This window comes from Dasypus novemcinctus, chromosome 21 (genome assembly GCF_030445035.2).
Source record: "Dasypus novemcinctus isolate mDasNov1 chromosome 21, mDasNov1.1.hap2, whole genome shotgun sequence".
Lineage (NCBI taxonomy): Eukaryota > Metazoa > Chordata > Mammalia > Cingulata > Dasypodidae > Dasypus > Dasypus novemcinctus.
Genome location: NC_080693.1, coordinates 39,713,459 through 39,735,892, shown reverse-complemented (window position 1 = coordinate 39,735,892; position 22,434 = coordinate 39,713,459). Strand labels below are relative to the sequence as shown.

The following is a 22,434-nucleotide window of genomic DNA, read 5'->3' as shown; positions in this document are numbered from 1 at the left end:
GGCTCAGGGAAGCCTTTACTTGAGCATAGCCATGTGGCTATCTGGGGAAAGGCAGAAAGAAGAGCTGGTACAAAATTCCTAAGGCAGGAGAGTGCCTGGTGCATTCCAAGAACAACAGTGAGAGCGGAGTGGCCAGAACTGAGAGCATGACGGGGAGAGTTATGGGAGATGGGATCAGGAAGATTTAACCCAAGAGGAGGACTTGCTCTGTGTGATGAGGGCATGGCAGCAATAATGAGAGAAGCAGGAGATCATTTCCTGTGGGGAGATTTCATTTATTGATGATGCCCAACCCCAGGAACACCTGTAAGAACCAATTCTCATCTGCTCCACAATCCCCTCCAATATTTTTGTGATTCCAGACATCTCCTCCTGTGAAGTTCTGGTTAATGGCTGCTGGTGAAAAAGTGTTCCTAGTAGAGTATGTAAATGAGACAGCATCCATGCATTATTAAAAGACTAAATTCATAGCTGGAAGTGAGTGTGTGTAAAACAAGGTTGACTCGGGCATAGCACCTTCATATACAACCTGACTATATGCTCCCTGAGTAAGGGACCCATGTTGGGGACACTTTGAATCAGCCACAGTCGCTGATAAGAGTTCTTAGAACAAAGGGAAAAAAAAATGCCCCCCCCCAAGAAGATGTGTTAGAAATTGCGAAGAAGGGAAGAGGGGATTCTCTTTGATTTGCAGCCCAGAGGACAGTCTCCAGTCCTTATGCTGGGTCTGGGGCCAATGCCAGCCCCATGGAAAGTGTGGGTCGTACTGACATGGACCCACGAAGAGCTCTCTCGACCTAAAATATCTCCACTTCTAGTGATGCAGGCTAGCAGATCCTACCATTGGGCCTTTATTCCCTTTATTTCCCACTTTCATTTTTGAAAGAAAACATCCCAGTCATCATTAATGACCCATGTTCTAGATTCTAGTCCATTGTTTTCAGACTGTTACACACTCACTTATTTCCGGACCTCATTTTCCTCATCTTCAAAGTGGAAGATGATCTCCATACCTCTCTCCCTGGGCTGATTGAAGATTAAATAGTCCAATGGATGTAATGAATGGTAGTTGTTACTCTCACTTGAAGGTGGATACATGACATTAGAAGACATGATGCCTAAATCTACACCTCTTTTCAGTAATTCAGTCAACAGTTGTCCACTGGCGGGGGATGATATGGGTCAGGCACTGTTCTAGGTCCTAGGGACACAGCAGTGAGTAAGAGAGAAGTTCCTGGCTTTGCAGTGTGGGAGCAAAATGAGGCAAAGCATATGACTATGTCAACAAGACAATGTCAGGCATGTGAGTGACAGAGGTAGACTTCCACTCATGACTTCAGTCTCCAAATCCTATACACCTTTCACTACCCCTTTTAAAGGGACCTTAGACACAGCCTCTGTCTTGAGGGAGCCTGCTAACGAAGTAGAATCTGAACTGACGTAATATGCCACCTGTCCTTACAGCCCCAAGGGATTTACAGAGTGTGTGCTCAGGTTGGTCCATGGAAGCAGCAATAACATCCTAACATCCAAATATAGAAATCAGGGAAGATTCTTCAAAGAGGTGGAGCCGAGTAGACATGGGAGGCTTAAGGAAGTCTGGCCAGTGGGAAATGGGGGCTTCAGGACTTAAGGATGGTACAAAGCTCCATGCCCGTGGAACCAGGCCTCCATGGCTGGACAGAGGCCAGGGGATTTAAATGCCTGGGAAAGTGGAGAATGCTCCAAAGCATCCTTTGCTTTGGAGCTTGGAGGTAACTTGGAGGTGTGGAGATGTTTGAGATTGGGGAACTTTGCTGATTCCTACTTGCCTGGGGCATGTCTCAGCCAGGGGAGGAAAATAGGAAGCCACGTGAGGCAGAATTTAAAGGAGCCACATTTTGCGGTGTTGGACTACATGATCACCTTTCTTATTTTTGCTTTATCATTTTCAAGACCAGGTATTGTAAATATTTTCAGGGCTCTTAATAATATTTCACTGGAGCACTTTTGTTTTCTCCTTAAATGAGTATTTAGAGTGGATTGCCACATTCCTGGGTAATTTTTATTAAATCCAGAGGCTGATTTTCTTTTTACAACAGTCTACTGCTTTGATTTTATGAGGAAAATCAATAGGAAGAAAGGGGTTGCTGAAATAGAAATTTGCTTTATAGTGAAATGTCCAGGAACTCATCTATTCCTTTTTAAATGGGAGAGTAGCTCCAGCTGTAAAAATGATCATTCCGTGTGTGTACACATGTATATCTGTTTACAGCATCACGCCACTTCTTTCCAAATGCAGTTCTCAGAGAACACATTCTAGCATAACCTGTGCAAACTGTCAGACGGGAACTGCCTGCGTGGTTGAGCCTTCCCCAGCTGGGTTTGAACCCAACTTGGCACTAGCTTAATGTGCGACCTCGAGCGGATCACTGTCCATCTCCAGGCCTCAGTTTCCTCCTCTGCAAAATGCGGTAGATTGGGCCAAATGATCTGAGATCCTATCCGCCTCTGCATTTGGGGGCTTGATGAATGCTGAGAAAAAATTGGCTGGAGGCTGCAAAAGCCAAGAGAGAGAGTAAAAAGAACATTTTTACTTCTTTCTTAGACAGCACAATGAGAAACAACGAAATTAATTAAAAGAACCACTTTTATTGAGTTAGCAGTAAGTAGAAAAACAATGAAATGATTGTTTTTGGAAACCTTTTCAACTTAAGATGAAAACAAACCCAAGACAATAATGAGCCTTGCTTGGTTCCGCGCAGTCTCTGTGGGAGTGAACCTCCTGGGCTCAGGAGGGATGCTACTCCCGCATCCTCTCTGAAGCAGAGCACGGATCGCCTGTGAGGGCCAAGCCTGTCTCCTGCTCCCCAAACTGCCAGGCATTTACAGAAGCTAAATGAACTTCATGCATGGCTAGTGGCTGCAGCTCCTGGCTGCCGCAGGGCTCCCGGATCTCATTAAGATTTCGGGGCAGACCTGCTGCTGCTGGGAACACACATGGTTACCTGGAGTCCAGGGTGAAGGTGCCTGAGAGAGGAGGACTGCCTTCCACAGCCTCTGCAGAAAGTCCCAGCAAACTGTTCTCGCAAGCCTCCAAATCCAAACTGCGCAGATTGCCCAACTGTGCCGTTTGCTAAGTCCTTCCCGTGCTAAGTCCTGGGAAGTTAACCTTTGCACACATTCTCTCTAACCCACATAGTTCCATAAGTGCTGGCCTACCATGCCCCTTTCACAGATGAAGAAATGGAGGTCCTGACATGTGAGGCTCTGAGACAAATTTGATGGCTAGTATGCTAGAGACAAGATCCTGGAAAAAAGACCATCAGGATTTGATAGAAATGCAGGATTTTATATGCTCCAAAGCCCTTCTGGACACATAGTCTCAATCTCCGTGCCATCATGGTGATATACACGAGGGCAGCATTTTTTACACCCATTTTATTGACAAGGAAACTGAGGCTCCCAGAGATTAAGTCATTTGTTCAAGATCCTGCAGCTAAATGATTACCAAGCCAGGTCTAAAGTAGAAATCTAACTCCTTGCCTCCTGTTACATTGGCTTCATGTTGTCTTATTTATGAGTAATAGTTGGAAATAAAGAATAGGGGCAAGGAAAGCATTTCCAAGAGCATAAATTGTTAGGGCTGGTGGGTGCCTTAGGGATGATCTGAACCCTAGTGGATTAGGCCACCTGGGGAGCAAGGAGGAACTCAGGGGTCCTGCATCTCTCTGAACACTGAAACCTGTTTGGGTGCATAAGTGTGTAAGTGCGTCACTTGGGGTAACGAGAGCATACCTGGGACAGTGCAAGGGTTGGTGCCTTTCTAATGCAAGGGGAGAGCTCTGGCATCCAGTTCAGCCTTGGCACACAGGGGTGCTCAGTATGTTAGTGAATTAATCGGATTCCCAGGAGGTTCTGTCATGCCAAAACTAAGAGTGCATGTGAGAGAGTTCAGAAATCACCTATCCAGCTTCCTCACCTTCTAGAAAAAGACTCGGAGGCCCAGAAGGAGGAAGGCACTGGACTTGGCTCTACGTGGGCAGAGCAGGGTCTGGGAGCTGGGTCTCCCAGTCTTTCCCCTAAGCCACCTTCACCAGGACTCCGCAGGGCACACTGCAGCGAGAACAAGTGCTGTCTAGTGCAGGCCGAGACGACCAGCTCAGAGTGGCTGGCACTCACATGTCCTTAGCGTCTGTGCAAGAGGAAGGTGCTAAAGTGCTTGAGAGAGGAGATTCTCTTAAGTAGGTTAAACATTCCCCCACTCCCCAGGCTCATTTACACTGCTCCTGTGCTCTGCAGACTGGATTCTGAGATAGTACCCAGGTAAATGGGTGTGAATGATTCCAAACCTCAGAAGAATGGGGTCTGAAATGTGGCTGTGCTGTAGGGAGAAGGCGAGGGATCTGGACACATCGCACATGCCCCTCACCCTGGCTGGGTTTAGAGCTTGTCTCTTGGGGTCACTGCAGGTCCAGCCTGCTAGGAAATAGGCAGTAGGAACCCAGAGCAGAATTTCTGGGAAATGAAGAGTTTCTCTCCTCACTCTAGTCATTTTCTTTTCTGCCAGAGCCCTAATGATGTTTTAGTGCCAGGAGGGAAATAATCCCAAGTTGCTAAAGCTCTGGATGGTAGCCAAGCTGCAGGGACTCCTTCCACTGGGCAACCACGCTGCCCAAGTTCTGCCTAGAAAGAGGTAAGGGAGGGGGCAAAAAACCAGGTTCTTTTAAATCTGAAAAGGGTAATTCTTCACAATCTGCTTGGCCTGGGGGTGCAGAGAGCAGGAATTAACCCTTTTGGTCTCATTAGTTGCTAAGGAGTCTGGGAACTGAAAAGATTTTCAATAGCTCTTTAGTGAAATCAGGAAATCAGGCTGTGGGCAACCCAGTCCTTCTGGCTTTACACACCAAGCCTGGGGGCTCAGAAGCCCCTCTCTAAAGCTCTTTGAGGGGCTGGCTGATTTAAGGGTTAAGAGTTAGATGAGCCTGAGTTCAAATCCTGCTTCCACTAAGTTCATTAGTTTCCCTCTGCCTTAATTTCCTTCTCAGTGGAGATAATAATAATGCCTGCCTCACAGGGCTTTTCTGAGGGTTAAATGAGGCAATATCTATATTCATTAGTTTAATATAATTTATTTTATTCCTATTTATTTGCTCTCTTCCATCTTCCCTGGTCCCATCTGCCCATATTTGCCTGCTAAGGAAATTGTCTTTGGAGTCTACCAGCTTAGTTCACAAGCTTTTGCAGCTGTTCAGAGTCAGAATGTGTGTGTGTGTGTGTGTGTGTGTGCATGCACGCGCATGAGAGAGAGTGAGAATGGAAGTGAGAGAGTGAGAATGAGAGCTAGAGAGCGAGCAAGAGAGAGAGACACACATAGAGAGACACCCAGAGAGGTGTGGAGTTTGTCATGGGGATTTACATCCCAAAGAGCCAAGAATTACCTAAGAAAGAGAAAAATATAAGCAGAAGAAAAGGGAGGTGGAAGGCAGAGAAGGACTGAGTGAGTAGACTGGAATGAGGAGTTCTTTTGAGGCATAGAGAAGCAATAGGGAAGCTATGAGCTGTGACCGAGGGGGATTTTAAGGGAGTTGTGCCGGTCATTAATTAACCACTTTGGATCCGTAGAGATTATAATTGCTTTGAACCTCTGTTGGTTGCTGGACTAGGTTTTCTTTCATGGGACACTGTACAGAGACCAGACTATGTGGGGTTCCAGATTGTATGTGGGTTACACAAAGCCCTTGCATAGTGGTCGGCCACTAGTAGATGCTAAATAATGGTAGTATTAAGTGGTAGAGATAATTTCAAGGTGGGCCATCTATATTATAGCAATCAAACCATTTTAGTTCCTGGTAATGTTTCAGTTATGGGGTGATGTTTGCTCTGAGCAGGATGTATAGATGGGCCATGAGACTGGAAAGGTAGTGTGGGGATCAGGTCTGTTGTCTTTAACGCCTTAGCTAAAGTTGCATAGAATGATGGGGACTGCAAGCAAAGTTGAGCAAGGAGCCAAGTTCAGTTTGTGGCTGGGCATAGAGGAGGCAGAGTGGAGTCTTTGTTATAAAGCGCTGGGGAAGTGGTTAGCAATCCTGGCTGCACACTACAACCACCAGGGGTGCTTTTAAAAGTACTCATGCTTTCCAGAAATGGTGAGTTAGAGTTTCTGAGACTAGGCCTGGCATTAATATTTTTAGAGATCTTCCAAGTGACCTAATGCCGTGAATCCCTGTGTTAAGGTTGCAAACTCAACCCTGAACCCAGCTGCTGGCATCCCAGGGTTCTGATCCTGGTTTAGAGGATAGAAGAAAGAGACAGCAGGAACTGGCTTCAAGGCAGCAAGAGTTTCTTCCCTCATGTGGACAGCAGGTCCACAGCTTCAGAAAAGACCTGTCCAGTCCCTGGCAGAACCCAGCTCAGGCTGGGGGCAGGGATTCCAGATGGAAATGGAGCCCGCCTACAGGGGACTGGGACTGGGGAGAATTAGGCTAGGGGGCAGGCCTGATTCCAGTGACCAGGAGTACTAGCCAGGTGTAGACCAGAGGGTGCTAGATGCAAACCCAGGGTGGAGGCCATACAGGCAGACTAGTTGCACGCAAGGGGGTTATTTTCTGGAGAGGTTGAAGTCTAGTATTTATACAGGACCCAGCGTGCCAGTGATGGGGGGCAAAGATGATGGTAAAGGTGAGGTGATGTGTGCTTAGCAGTGGTGGTGAGGTGTTATAGTGGCGGGGAGTGTGGTGGTGGGGACGAGGGTGGCAGTGATGGCAGCGACGGGGGGATTGGTAGAGTGATGGCAATTGTGTTTATATTCTAAAATTACCACAAGCCTAGTGACTCAAAACAACATGCATGTATAATCTCACAGTTTCTATAGGTCAGAAGGCTGGGTGGGCTCCACTTGGTCCTCTGCAAAGGGTCTTACGATGCTGAAATCAAGACAGCAGCAAGGTTGCCTTCCTTACTGGAGGTTCTGGGGAAGAATCTGTTTCCAAGCTCATTCAGGTTGTTGGCCAAATTCAGTTCCTTGCAGTTATAGGACTAACCTTCCTATTTTATTGATGGCTGTCAGAGGCATTTCTACTCATGCTTTCCAGAAATGGTGAGTTGAGACCCTCTCCCACTTGAATCTCTGACTTCTGCTGTATCCTTTTGACTCCAGCCAGCGAGAGTTTTCTCCTTTGAAGGGCTCATATGATTAGATTGAACCCACCTGAATATACCAGGCTGTGTCCCTATCGTATGGTTTGTAACCTTGATTGCATCGTAGAATGAGCCCACCTGGATAATCCAGGGTATCTCCCTATCTTCAGGTCTGTAAGCTTAATTGCATCTGCAAAACCTCTTTTGGCATATATAGGTTCTAGGGATCGGGGCATGGATATCTTTGGAGAGCATTCTGCAGTAATGATAGTGGTGAGCTGGTCAAGGCATGATGATGGGGTGGTGGTCGTTGAAATCATAGTGGTAGTGCTTTGGGTAGTGCAGTAGGCACTCTCACTTCTGACAAAGCTTGTCCTTACCCCACTGCCAGATCAGATCTTCATTGTCTCAGGGGCTAGGCATGGCTGAGCCTGCAGGAGTCATAGCAATTGAGGACAGGAGTGGGTAGTGAGGACTGGCAGGGGCCGCAGGTTGTGGGGAAGGAAAACTGTAAAGAAAGAGATGAAATAGGCAGTCATATGTTACTTTCACCAACCCTCTCCTTCACCTTGATTCCCCAAAGTTATTACCTTTCTATCTCTAGATAGATCTGTCCTCTTTTCCCCCAAACTATTCTCTAAGCTCCTGAGGGCAGAGATGCTTTCATTCCTCCCTTCTCACAGCCTTGAGCAGTTTGCTCTTAGTAGGGAGAAGAGGGAGGGGAAGTTCTATAAGGACTATGGTTGAGTGCTATTGTGTGCCAGGCAATTTTATATTTACTGTCCAACTGAGGAGTGCATCAGAATACCTACTTACATATAAGGAAACTGAGGCACAGGTAGGTTAAGCAACTTGCCAATGCATGCAACTAGCAAGGTGCAGAGCTAAGTTATAAATCCAGTCTGTTGTTTTTGTTATTGTTGTTGTGCTGGCTTCCCTAAGAAATTCTCAGTAGAGTCCAGTTAACCAACTGACTGACAGACACCGGGGAGACATCCTGACAGAGAGGCGGGGCCTCTGGTGCTCCCTCAACTCAGGACTTTACGTAGTCCACCTCTGGGACTCTGAAAGGGAGTGAAAGGTGGTTGTTAGCTACAAGATAGTTCTGTTCCTTATAACTGAGCCTGTCAGGGCATTTATTTGTTTCAGTCTGTTTCAGGTAGAGTTTTCTCTGGGTTTAATACATGAAATAAATATCGTGCTTGGTTTTGGGTCCTGGGAGAGAAATGGGAGGGAGGTTTAATCAGTCAGTGTTGTTTCCAAGAATGCTCCATGTGTGTGTCACCCCACTGCTGGCAGCTGCCACCCCACGGGCCAGTGCTGGGTAAAGCAAGCTGATCGTGGTGTGCTCAGGTGTCTCCTCCCACCCCATCTTCTTCTATCACTCCTCCGTCTTAGGACCCAGCCCAGCTCACGTGTCTGAGATACTGCTCCCTTTACGCCGACCTCCAGAATGTCACAGCTTAAAGGCATTTTAGAAACTGTCTTTTCCAGGGGGTAGTTTAAATTTTATTTATTTATTTTTAGGAGCAGAGACTTTGTTTCAAAAGATATCCCATTGTAGTGATGGTTGAACAAAAGCCATGAATGGTTCACTTTCAATGTATGAACTGTATGGTATGTGAATTGTATCTAGATAAAGCTGTTTTTTTTTTGTTTTCTTGTTTTTTAAGATATTCCAGTATATGACAGGTTGAAATTGGAGCTGTTCTCATCAGACCAGAGGAGGCCCAGATTGCCCCCTGCTGAGGCTCTAGGGTCTGATTGCCTCTCATTTCATTACCAGAAGCTGAGGCTCAGAGGAGGAAGGTGGATTACCTGGACTAGAAGTCTTGTCTCCTGACTCCTGCTCTGGTGCTTTTCCCCAATCAGGTATCTTCCATGACAAGGAGGGCAAACAGCCATTTGAACTTGTAGAGAGAAACCTGGAGAAGAGAAGAGACAAATGGGGCTCAATGTTAGTAACTCATGGATTTGAGGATTTCTCAAGGGTTGATCATAGATTGAACCCAAGGTTCCTGAGCATGTGTCGGGGTTCTGTGCCATTTGGGTGGGGAGAGGGACAGGTGGTGATGAATCCTATGGAAGCTGTATTCCTATGAGCTCGCCCATCACAGAGCCTGGCTCAGCCATGTTCCTGAATGTGAATCCAGAGCACTGATCCTCAAGGCAAGCCTGAACTGGGGTTGATGACTTCTGAAGGTCTGGAAGGTTGAAGCAGTTAGATCAAAGGGGCCATCTGAGGGGATGAGGGGACTGAAGCCAATCATTCATTGTTATTCAACACATATTTATTGAAACAGATCCACTATGTCCCAGAAACAACTGGATACTGGGGAACAGGACAAGATGCATCAACAGCTTTACCCTAAAAATAATGACTCCAGGCAACCAAACTCAATTATACTATTAACATTAACGTGGTAGATGAAATATGGCCACAAATTCTGTCATCAAGAGGCGAGGTCTATTTCCCTAGCCCCTGAAGCCAGGCTGGCTTTGTGGCTTGCTTTGACCAACAGAATGTGGCAGAAATGACACTGTGCACATTCTGCAGTCTAGGCCTCAAGAGTCCTTGTAAGTTCCATTTTATTCTCTTGCATCCTTAAGACTTTACCATGAAGAAGTCTGGGATGAAAGACCCCAAAGAGAGAGGAGCCTAGCAGGCCCACTGCCGCAGCTGAGTCCAGGCCCCAGACCACCCACCAGCTGAAGGCAGCTGCTTGAGAGAGTCCAGGTTAGAACTGCCCAACAAACCCACAGAACTATGAGAAGTTAACCACTGTTGTTTTAAGCCACTGTGCTTTGAGATGGTTGGTAACACAGCAAGAGATAACCAAAACAGTGAGATACATTTCAGATTTCCCTTTTATTCTGACACACTAAAATGTTACGTTTCCTGATAAATATCTAAGGTCCTGTAAATTTGGAAGAGCACTTACAATTTTTATCTATCTGTAATCCATCTTTCCATGTATTTAAAAGTAATCTATAGATATGGCACAAATATTCAAACACTGCAGGAAGATATAAAACTGAAGTCAAATTCTTCTTCCACACCCAGATTTCCAATCAATTTCCTCAAAGGTAAACACTGGTAGACATTTCTTATGGATGCTTCCAGTTAAGACAGTGGATATATGCTCAGCTATGCCAATATCTATAACTATCTCCTTTTTTACTCACAGCAACTTTATTATGTTCTGTATATATAATGCTGCCTGTTGGTGGGAGGTTTCCACTTAATGATAGATCTTAAATACCTTTCCATCACCTGTGGATCTATTTCATAGTGTCTCACTGTGAAGATGACTTTGGGATGGGGGATTACATTATTTCCAGTTTTGAATATACTCATAAGCACATCTTGGTATACTTTTGCTTCCATAGCCACCACATTGCTTACATATCCTGGATATGAATGTGACATACCAGATTTTTTAATGCCTCTGGCTCCTGGTGGTGGAGTCCAAAATTGGATCCAAAGCCTGCAATTCTTCCACCAGATGAGGGAAGCAGAGTGGGAATATGACAGTGCAGAGGCTCTGGCCAGACTGCCAGGGCTCCCGTCTGGGCCTTTGCCACTTAGTGACCATGTATGACCTTGGTCAAAATAACCTCTCTGTGCTTTGGTTTCTTCTTCTGTAAAAAGGACATAATATGGGAAGCGGACTTGGCCCAGTGGTTAGGCATCCATCTACCACATGGGAGGTCCGTGGTTCAAACCCTGGGCCTCCTTGACCCTTGTGGAGCTGGCCCATGCGCAGTGCTGATGCGCGCAAGGAATGCCCTGCCATGCAGGGGTGTCCCCTGCATAGGGGAGCCCCACACGCAAGGAGTGTGCACCGTAAGGAGAGTTGCCCAGTGCAAAAGAAAGTGCAGCCTGCCCAGGAATGGCACCGCACACATGGAGAGCTGACACAACAAGATGATGCAACAAAAAGAAACACAGATTCCCATGCTGCTGACAACAACAGAAGCGGACAAAGAAGACACAGCAAATAGACACAGAGAACAGATAACCGGGGTGGGGGGGGGAAGGGGAGAGAAATAAATAAATAAATCTTAAAAAAAAAAAGGGCATAATAAAAATACCTACCACATTAGATTATTGAGAACATTAACTAGGTTAATTTACTTTAAAAGCTGGCACAGAGTATGCATTTAATAAATGGGAATTGCTTTCCTGACTCCCCCAAGGTGTTTAAGTCTGCTGGGAATGAACATGAGACCAGTTTTGGGAGAGGTGAAAGGGAAGGGGGAGAGAAGCCTTATGCAGTCAATTCTCCCCTCTAGTGTGGGGGCTGAACTAAGGTTTTGTAGCTGGCAAGACTGGCATCCTCTCCACTTTGAACCCGCCTGGGATCCTTTCTGGCAACAAGGTATTCAGCACATCTTCTTCATCAGGGCCAGGCACTGAGGGATACAAAGGCACGGAGAGCAAGAGCCCTTCTTACCTGACAGGCAGGTGCTGCCTGCCTTATGTCTGGGGTGGAGGTGGGTCGAGGAAACCAGATGAAGGGAAGGTACAGAAGCACCCTGTTGCTCCAGTTGTTCTGGTACAAGGCAGAAACCTCTTCAAATCCTGACTCTACCCCTTTTAGCAGTGGGACCTTGGCAAGGGACTTAACCTCTTGGAGCCCCCATTTCCTTTTCTTACATAAAGGTATTGTGCAATGTAACTGGCACAGTATAGCCCCTCAGAGTCTTTTCTTCCTGGCTTCCTAGCCCAAGCTCTGCCTTCCTTTCTGGTCTCAGCACAGTTTGCCATTTTTTCATAAACTCCTATGTGCAGAGCACTGTCCTAGGCACCAGCAAAGCAAGTGACAGATTCAGGCCATTAAGCATTTTGTTAGAACATGTAAAAGGGTATGGTACAGAATGTGAACCATATTAAACCATTGATCATGGTTAGTGGTAATGCTTCAGTATTTGTTCATCAATTGTAGCAAACATACCATACTCATGTAAGATGTTATTAATAGAGGAAAATGTGAGATGAGGAGGGGGTGGGGTATATAGGAATCCCCCATAATTTCTATGTGACTTTTCTGTTACCTAAAGTTTCTTTGAAAATAAAGTGAAAAAAATAAGACACTGGGGGAACATACAGAATAAATTGTCACTGTAGGTAGAAGTTAACAGATCTTATGAGAATGAAAGACAGAATGCAAAAATAAAATTTGTATATATTTTTAAATTTAATTTTGTATTTTTAAATTATTTTTATTTATTTGGCTTTGTTTTGGGGGAGGTTTTGGATTGCAGAATAGTTGCAACTGTGACAGGGGAGGATCCCTGGTGCAGGGTGTTGGTAGTGGGGGGATGTATGGGGAGGGGTACACCTGGGGCATACCTCTATGGAATAGGAATGAGTTCAAGTTGTCATGATGCTGTCTTGGTGGGTGGAGACCTGCACAATAACCAAAAGAATATTGAATTCCCATCCTGAGGAGTCCTGCTACATTCTCTAATAAAGTGGCAAGAATCCTTAGAGTCCTCTTGTGAAAGAGGACAGACCAATATGCCAAGCCCTTGATACTAATGATTGTACTTATGAACCTTGTTCTTGTGAAATTGAAACTTAGCCTAGTATTATATATTACCTAAGAGTTACATAGAGTTACATCCTGAAAGCCTCCTTGTTGCTCTAATGTGGCCTCTCTCTAAGCAAACTCAGAATATAAGCTCACTACCTTCTACCTGCCATGGGACATGACTCCCAGTTATAAGCCTCCCTGGCATCGCGGGATTATTACTAAGCACCAATTTGTGATGCATTTGGAAAAAGACCTGACCAAAAGGGGGAAATACTAAATACTAATGAGTTTTTATGACTAAGAGATTTCAAAGTGAGTAGGGAGGTCGTTCCAGAGGTTACACTTATGCATGTTTCAAGAGGATCTCACTAACTACTGCAATAAATAGTGCCTCAAGCAGGAGGTCTCCAAAGGCTCTAGAGACATCTGGACACTATAGGCAGAGCAGACAACCCCAAGAATTTGGCACCCTGTCAATGGGCCTCACCTTGGAATATATGATAACCTATCTCCCCAATGTATGGAGTTAGACTCATTTATAATTTTTCCATACATGGCTGTTCAGCCCCTTTTATTTGAACCAGTAGTTAGCACTATACTCATTAAATATGTGCCCCAGAAACTAAATCTTCCAGCTGTTCATATGCTGGTTGAGCCCTGAATCTCAGCAAAGTTGTAATCAATACCTACCCTCTAATATATTGGACTCACCCAGGACAACTAACAAAAGGATGATGATGGAAAATGCATATCCCAAAAATCAGAGTATCTACAACTGCAAGCAAGACAGTTCCAGCAATCTGCTCCATGGGATCTAAGCCCCCTCTCAATCAGAAGCAGAGTAGGCATCACCATCCCCAAATCCAGAAGATTGAGGAATGAACAAACATAAGGGAGGATTGCAACTATGGACTAAGGTAGATTTATTATTCTGGTAATGGAAGAACTTGTAACACTGATATGAAGACAGTGGTCAACAGAGTTTCTGAGGGGAAAGAGAATGAAGAAGAGGTATAACATGGGGCATTTTGGGGACATTAGAATTGTTCTGCATGACATCACAATGACAAATATAGGCCATTATGCATTTTGCCAAAACCTATAAAATTGTGGGACACAAGTGTAAACCATAATATAAACTATCGACCATAGTTAGTGGCAATGCTTCAATATGTGTTCATCAATTGTAACAAATGTACCACACTAATGAAAAATGTTGTTAATGAGGAAAAGCATGGGAGAGAAAGGGGTATATGGGGTATATAGGAATCCCATACATTTTTGATATAACATTTATGTAATCTAAAGTTTCTTTAAAAATATATATGTATATACATAACAACAACAACAAAATTGACAGTCTCTTCCCTCAGGCATCTTTCTGACATTGAACTACGATTACAAGTGTGATGCTCTACAGGAACTGTAGGAGCATATCTGTGGCCTGGGGCTGCCCTGGGAAGAGTGGAGTCCTTGAAGAGGACCTTAGAGCCAGCGGGCCTGGAGACTGAACGTCTGGCTTTACAGTCTGCATTCCAGCTGCATTCATCAGGCCAACTTCCTCCTTGCCCTCCTAACCCTACACTCCACTCAACCCCAGGATCAGCAGTATCTCTTAGCTCCTTACTGAGGTTGAGGCCCCTCTGATAAGCTTCCCCCTGATGGCCCCCAGATTCTACTGCCAAATGGCCCAGTCTGTGCCTCTTTCCTTTGCCTGGGCCTCCCAAGCACATCTGATTCCATCAAATCCAATTTTCTCCCTCTTCATCAGAACCTCTGCCCCAGGAGATTTGAGCCAGACCACCAGATCGCCTGTTTCAGGAAGGCTGCTTCTCCCTGGCTTCCTGACTGGAAGCATGGGGGCTGCATCCTGCTGGGAGAGAGCCAGGTGAAGAAAGATAGGAGAGACAATTGCCCTGGGAAAAGAGTGCTTTCTGTTGTCATGGCAACTGTTGCTAGGTGTCACCAGGAACCCACACTAGAGGCTGACCTTCCCAGGAAAAAAGGCAGGGCTCTGAGATGGCTCTGAACTTTTTCTCTGGGCCACGTTAGTCTGCCTCATTCATTTCATTTCATTTCATTTCTTCATTCATTCATTCACTCCATAAACATTTGTCTAACGCCTTCTAGGTTCTGGCATCATTGTGAGACTCTGGTGATTCATAGGAAAATGAGTCTCTGTTCTGAAGGAGCTCAATCCATTGTTGGAGACAAAATATAAACTAGGATATTAGACTTCTTAAGGGCTATATTGAAAATGTGTGGGACCATGAGTTAGCCCTGCTGGGAGGGTTGGAAGGATGGAAGGGATTCCTTAGGGAGAGCTCCCTGAAGGGGGTGACACTGGTGCTGATTATCTAAGGAGGGCCAAAAACCAGAAACACTTCAAGGCTCTGGAATTACTCAGGCCAAGTGCTGAAGTACAAATAGTCTGGAATATCTGTAGTACTGAGTATATATGAGGGACTGGCAAGAGAGAAGGCTGGAACATTAAGTGGAAGCTGGATTACAGAGGGCTTTGTCCTGAGTCTGACACTAGGACTGTATCCTCCGGGCAATGAGTAGCTGCTCCTGGAGTGAAGCATGGAAATGGCATGTTGCAATTGGAGGCAGCGTCATGGCTATAGATGTGGTCCGTGGTGGATGGGTAGGGCCGGAAGCATTTCATGGACAAATGTTCAGGTTCACTAGAATGCAATGGGTGGGAGCAAAGGAATAAGAAAGTCTGCACTGACTTTTAGACTCCTGGCTTGAAGCCAGGCAGGGATGGTGGGCAAAGAACTGAAGTCAGGGTAGAGGGGAGGAGACAGGTCTTGGAGAAGGGAGAACTTCAGTCTGCAGGACACACAGAGGTGCCTGCAGGATTCGTGGGTGAAGAAGCCTAGGGAACAGCTATCAATCTGGGATGGCAGATGTGAGGGTTGTGTGTGTGAGGGCTGAGCCACACCCTGGGGAAACAGTAGTGTGAAAGGGTGAGCTGGTGAAGGCTGAGAAGCAGCCATCAGGCAAGAGGGTGGGCCTGGAGGGACTGCGGCCCCACGAGCCAAGGGAAAGTTTTAAGGAGGGAACAGGCAGGGATTAAAATGCTCCAGAAAAGGCTGGTAGTAGGAGGACTAAAAGGACTGTGTGTGATTTGGCAATTAGAAACTGCTTGACGGCTTTGCTAGAGATGTTTCCATGGAGGGGTGGGGGCAGAAGCTGACTGACAGCCTGCTGAGGAGGGCCAGGGTGGAGCAGTGGCAGAGGGGCACGGGGAGAGAGATGGTCTGAGGAGGAGGGTGTGGGATTGAGGATTTCTGACATGTGGGAAATCAAGTGTGTTTGTGGGTGATTGAGGAGTCGTTGGAGGAGAAGGTTGGAAATACAGGACATGGATGGAACTGGAGAAGTGGCCAGTGTCGCCAATGACTCTGATATACTGCTATGGAGTTACATGGGAGGTGGAGAGTTTAGTTCATGCCTCTGGGGTTATCTTGGGGATACAGTAGAGATTATAGGTGGAGAATGGTGGGAAGCAGGTGTGAGTAGGTGATGGGCTTGAGAACAAGAGGGCCTATGGTATGTGTGGACTGTGGGTGTCTGTGGGTATCTGTGTTTGTGTCTGTGTGTGTCAGTGTGTGTGTGTGTGTTAGAGTAAGACCTTCAGAAGAAGGAACCAGCATCAGAGACATTGAGGGCCTTACTTTTAAACTCACAGAGGGCAAAAGCCTGAACGAGCGGGGTCCTGGTCTCCACATGAACTTTGCACAGCCTGAGCTCCCAGGATAGGGGCTGTGGCAGAGCTCTCCTCAGAGCAGGAGGCCACCAGAGGCTGTGGGGTTCACTGACACCACAGGGGCTGGGGTTTTTCTCCCCCAGAATGCACTTGGGTGATATAAAAACCATCCCCTGGTCAGAACCTGGGAGGCCCAGGCCAGATGGATCAGAGTTACCTGGGTTTTAGTCTTATTTGGCCTTGGGCCCTGGGAAGTGCAGACCCCGAGAGGAATGGCCAGGGTCTCCGGGGCCCGACCCTCTGCCCACTCCCCCAGCAGCTGAGGGTTGATTCCTTCCTGGTCAAGGGAAAGAATCAGATACTTGGAGCCTCCCCCTGAGCTGTCAGTGCCCTGAGCTGGTGTGGGGCAAGCCCTCTCTGGACAGTGTGCGGGGCCGGGTTGATGTTGCTGTTACAGCTGGAATTTCATTTCTGCCTGGATGTTCCACTTTGCCATCTAATTTGGTGACAAATCAAGGTGATTTGTAGGGAGCAAGGCTGCATTTAGTGTGGCATTCTCATCTAAAATGTGAGCTTCCTCGTGCACCCTCCCCTACTGCCCTGGACCTCACTCAATGGATGTTCATAGACTCAGAAATAATCCAGGCAGGGGGGTGATTTGGTCTGAATGCCCCTACCCCTCCCCAACCAACAAATTCAGGTCAGTTCCGTTGAGATGGGCAAGAACTGGTCTAAAATCATTTGGTATTAGAAATATTCCCTCTTACAATATAAGCCTGCACGTTCTTGGGCTTAAATGGAACTTATTCCACAGAGAAGTGCTGTCAATAGAAATATACCATGATCCTCACATATAACTTAAAATTTCCTAGTAGCCACATTACAAAAAGTAAAAAGGCACAGTAGATTTACTTGTAATGTATTTTATTTAGCCTAATATATCCAAAATATTATTTTGATGTACAATAAATATTCAAAAATATTAATGAGACATTTTACATCCCTCTTTTGTACAGAATCTTGGACAGGGAATGTATATTTTGTAGTTATGGCCCATCTCCATTCAAACTTGCCACTTTTCAAGTGTTCAGCAGTCACACATGGCTCCCATACTGGCCAATGCAGGAGTCCCTCTAGTGCTACCAGCCACGTGGAACAAAGTTGTTCTTCTAGATGATTCTGAGCTGAGGGCTGTGGACATCAATTTTCCCATCTGTGAAATGAGTGTGATACTCTCTGTTCTTTCAGCTTCCTGGAGGTGAAGGCCTTGAGCATTCCCATTTGCAGAGCTCTTATTCTGAGAAATGATAAAGCAGGATTACAAAAATGGTAGAGTGTGTTAAATATTTGCATTTAACAAATTAATGTTGCAAACAGCCCAGAATAGCCACATCTGTTAGTATAACCTCATTTGGAAATAGAGTGAAAAGTTAAAATTCAAGACCTTTTCTCAATATGAGGCACCAGTCAGATGTCCCTCCTGACCAAATGCCCTTCCTGCCACCCCACTCCGTACCCCCCGCCACCACTGTGGTAGACTCTTCATATTTGAAAACAAGCACAAACATTCTTTGCAAATTGTATAGTGCAGTAGACATGTTTTGGGTGGGTGAGAGACGGGGGTCCTCACATTAGGAGGGAAGGAACAGGGGTGCTGAAGGTTGGATTCTGGGTTGACACTGAAGTCATGCCTACCCAGTGCCCCACCCAGAGCACTCTGGGGTTTCTGCAACTCTTGAAGCATGGCTGAGTGGGGAGGAGGCCCTCCGATATGGGGACCAGATGTGTTTATGCAGGGAGTGAGAATCCCCTCTTGCCCCAACAGAAAACTCCAAGAGAGGTGGGGCTCCTTGTGCCTGTTCCCCAGCATTGGGAAGGCAGTTTTGGTCTAAGCCCCAGCAGTGGCTGGGCACACCCCTCTCTCTCTTACACACACAAACACATTCACATCCACACTCACACACACAGAGATTCAGCTCGTTGATCTTTTCTTCCTTTCTGCCTAATCTTTGCATGGTTTGTAGAGAGATGCTGATGTGGAATCACATGCCAGCCATTTGCAAGAAGAGATGACTGTCTTGTCCTAGAATCACTCTAAGATTCAGATGAACAAAGGAGATGAATGGGGATTGTCTTGTCCCATCCTCAATCTCTATTCCTAACAAGATATAACTTGGTACCATAGAAAGAATATGGGATTTTGAACAGCAACTCTGGTTCAAGCCATGGCTTACTATTGAGCAAGCTTGGGCAGGCCACTTCAACCTTACTGTCCACAGTTTCCCCATCTTGATAGTGTGTCAGCTCCATAAGAATAGGAATCCTGGTTAGCACAGTGTCTGGCACATAGTAGTGACATAAATACTTGTGAAATGATTAAATGTATGCACCTGTAAAATGGAATGAATAATACTTGCTTCAGTCAATTGCTGTGAGAGCCAAATGAGAAAATATACACACACATACAAAAATTGGTGAACTCACCTAATAGAATAAAGGTGAGACTACATGGCCTAAGACCTGACTTCTTATCCCACTCCTGCATCCGTCTTGTTCAGTTTCAACCACATAAATAATGTAAATATTGTGAGATTTTTAAATAAGAATTGGCTCATGCAACTGTGCAGGTGGGCTAGTCCAAATTCTGTAAGGCAGCTGCAAAGTGGGACCTCCAATGAAGGTTTTCAGTGAATTCCCCAGGAGAAGCTGGCTGGCGGAAGTAGAAACGAAAAAATCTCCCTCCTGACTGCTGAAATCATCGTTTCTTCTTTTGTTTAAGGTAATCTCCACAGTTGATTGTAGATGCCGTAGATGCAATCAACTTACTGATGATTTAAAGCCACAGAATATCCTCATGTTAACAATCAGGCCAATGCTTGCTTGACCCAATAACTGGATACCATAATGTAACCAAATTGACAAATGAACTTAACCATCACAGCAACCAGACACAAAAATCATTGAGTTCCTCCTGTATGCCAAGTACTAAGAGCTCAATCTTCACCTGGCTGTCTCCTTTTTATCTTTCAGGTCTTGGCTTAGAAATCACCAACATAAGAATGGCTTCCACCTAAGAGAAACCTGAAAAGTAGATGAGATGAGCCCCATTTATGGGTGAGAGCCTGAAGGTCAGAGGAGTCATTTAAAACTCAAGTTCAGTTATGTTGCTGCCCAGCCTAAACCACCCCAAGGCCTTCCCATTGCTCCTGGAAATGAACCCACACTCTGCCCCCTGCTGTCCTCATCCCCTCTTGTACCCTTCTCTACCCTCTGAGCTACAGCCACCCTGCTTCTGTCGGACATGCACACATGCTGAGCTCTTTCTATCCAAGGACCTTTGGACATGCTGATTCCTGATCTTGGAAAGCTCTCCCAGCTCTTTGGCTGGATGGCTCCTTCAAACCCTTAAGATTTCAGCATAAATGCCATCTCCTGAGAGAAGAGCCTTAAGTAATCCTCTTCTACCAGTTAGTCTTTATCATAGCACCATTTGCATCCTTCATAGCATATTTCACAATTTAAATGGCCTGTTTAGTTGCTGGCACATTCATTTCTGGTTTGTCTTTCTCATTTGACGGTAAGCTCCAGGACACAGAAGCTGTGAGTGTCATTTGCCCACCCGTGCCTGGTGGTTAGCACAGTGCACGGTGTATAACGTGGGAAGCAGGAATGTTTGAAGGGCCCAGATAAGGTAGAGATGACTAAGATGTAAGTCCTCACTTTCAAGGATCTCATGATCTAATCAAGAAGGGACACAGAGAGATGATCACAGTTGAGTGTGATCCCTTCTCTAGCAGATATGGCATGGGATGCTACAGCATCAGAATACACAATTGTTTACTCCACAGGAGTGGGCCTCAGGAGGGTAGTCAGGGAAGGCCTCCAAGAGGAGGTGATGTGTTAGTTAACATCTTAAAAAATAAATAAGGATTTACTTGAGAAAGCAGCAGATGAAGGGAATTCCAGACAAGGGGGCTGAGCATCTTGTGTTGTCAGCACCTGTATGAACAATGGCCCAGAGATGTGGCGAGGAAGAGGAAATGCAGTGTTTAGGGGGAAACAGCGAGGGGCTTCAAGAGATGAGGCAGAAGAAGTGAGACTCAACTCCATCCTGAAGATGATGGGGAGAGAGTAAAAGGGGGCAAAGTAGAGGAATGATAAGATTTTTTGTTTAGGTATTTTTTTATTATCTCTTTTTTAAAGAATGATAAGATTTGAGTATAAGTTTTTTAGCTTTTTAAATTACGAAAATAATACATATTCATTGTAGAAAATTTGAGGAAAAGAGGAGAGCTGTGGGCAATAAGCAGGCGGTCACACAGCTGCTGCGCCCCCAGCAGGCCTGGGAACAGACTGGAGCGGGGCAACAAGCCTTGGGAGGAGGAAGAGGGAGGGCTGGTGACGGGCTGGTGACGGCCTGGGCCAGGACCGAGGGAGGCAGTCCAGCAGAGGCAAGCAGTGGTCAGTTAAGGAGAAGATACGGGGGTCGGCTGGACGTGGTCTGGGGGAGGAAGGGATCTGAATGATTCCCTGCTCTGGGCTTGGTTACGTAAGTGAATTATGGCATCTTCCAGGAAGATGACTCTCTTAGGCTAGGAGGGGCAGTGGGTTGGGGGGGAGATGAAAGGGAACTGCGCTCACTTGCACACCCCATCCCCTGAAAGGGGGCTGAGCATCATGCGTGGCAGCACTGTGCCCAGGCATGGCTCTTCGATGGGCTCCCCAGACACCTCTTCAGGTTCCGTAGCATGTCACAGGAACACAATTCGTGTTAGGAGAGAAAATGCAGTGACCCTGGGAGCACCACCTCCCCGCTTTCTGCCCTGATGATGTTGCCATGCTTAGGGTCAACTACAGATGTAAGGGGACTTTACCGCATGCAGTAATGGGGTGTAGTGCCATGTGGACTTCAGAGAGGCTGTCCATGGGATTGGAAGAGCAGACCTGGGTAGGGCCCAGAAACTCTAGCTCAATGCCCTGATGGAGGAAGGGGAAAGGAGTTCACAGGTACTTGAGGCCTGGCACTTAGTCTATATGACTAACCATAACTACATGAGGTACATCTTCCCTGCCATTTCCGATTTACTGTCTTCTTATTCCCACTTTACTGAGAAGGGAACAGCCTAGGAGAGATTGAATGCCTTGTGTGAAGTCACAAAAAAGAGCATGGCCTGGATTCAAACTCAGGTTCCTTTGACTCTACAGCTCATGTCTATCCTACCTTATCACCCCACTCCTCCTTCTGAGAAAGGAACTAAGCCCTGGGAGATGGGCAATGGCTGGTTGAAGGCAATTCAGCATCAGGACAAAGACCACAGACCAGATCTCTTAACTCCCACTGTACACCACTGCATTCTGGAATGTTTCTAGTCAGTGTCTCTTGCTGAGCAATGTGGCAGGAGGGAATGCTGGCTGGAGAGACAGAAAGGTCCAGTCCCTGTCCAAGAGAGCACATAATCTTCCTGGGGAGGTGACTCCAAAGGTGACAAAGTGACAGCATAAACTGGCACCTTTCAGTCCTGTCTCTTATCCCACTTATATCTGCTCCTTCTTTTACCAGGACATCAGAGCTGAGAGTGAGAGATAATTTGCTCAGCAAAGTCTCATTCAAAGTGTACTGCCCCAATTGTTACCCTGAGCGGGAGGGAATCAGGAGAAAGAGGGCCTTTCAGGAAGGTGCATATTAAGTCACTGAGACCACAGATGCCAGGACTTCTCTGTCTACCACAGGGTCTAGCATGAGATGGGCAATTGCATCTTGGCTACAGTGAGATGCTGTTGCCAGGACGTGGGCAGGAAAAGGGAGGTCAGGGAGGGATGCGAGTTGGGAAAATGGACAGTGATGCAAAAACAGAACACACAGGCTTGGGGCCAAGCCCTGCTTTAAAGGGAGGATTCAGGACCAGTCTGACTCATGCTCCCTGTGATGAGGAGGCAGTGAGAGGGCAGAGTAGGGGTCTTAGACCCAGACAGATATGGGTTCAATTTACAGCTCCAATAATGACTAGCTCTGATAATGACTGGGTTTTGTATAGTAATTTAGCTCCTGAAAGTTTCCTC

The 22,434-nt window shown here is 46.2% G+C and overlaps 1 protein-coding gene and 1 long non-coding RNA gene across 3 annotated transcripts in view; one reads left to right on the top strand and one right to left on the bottom strand.

Moving 5' to 3' along the window:
* ASIC2 (acid sensing ion channel subunit 2) overlaps window positions 1-22,434 on the top strand; it is a 1,082,534-nt gene that overhangs the window by 95,884 nt on the left and 964,216 nt on the right. The window lies entirely within an intron of this gene.
* LOC131275018 (uncharacterized) lies at window positions 6,810-9,040 on the bottom strand. The gene is made up of 2 exons (XR_009182402.2): window positions 8,938-9,040; window positions 6,810-7,627 (listed from the first exon to the last, which is right to left on the bottom strand). It is a non-coding gene; the product is annotated as an uncharacterized lncRNA (long non-coding RNA).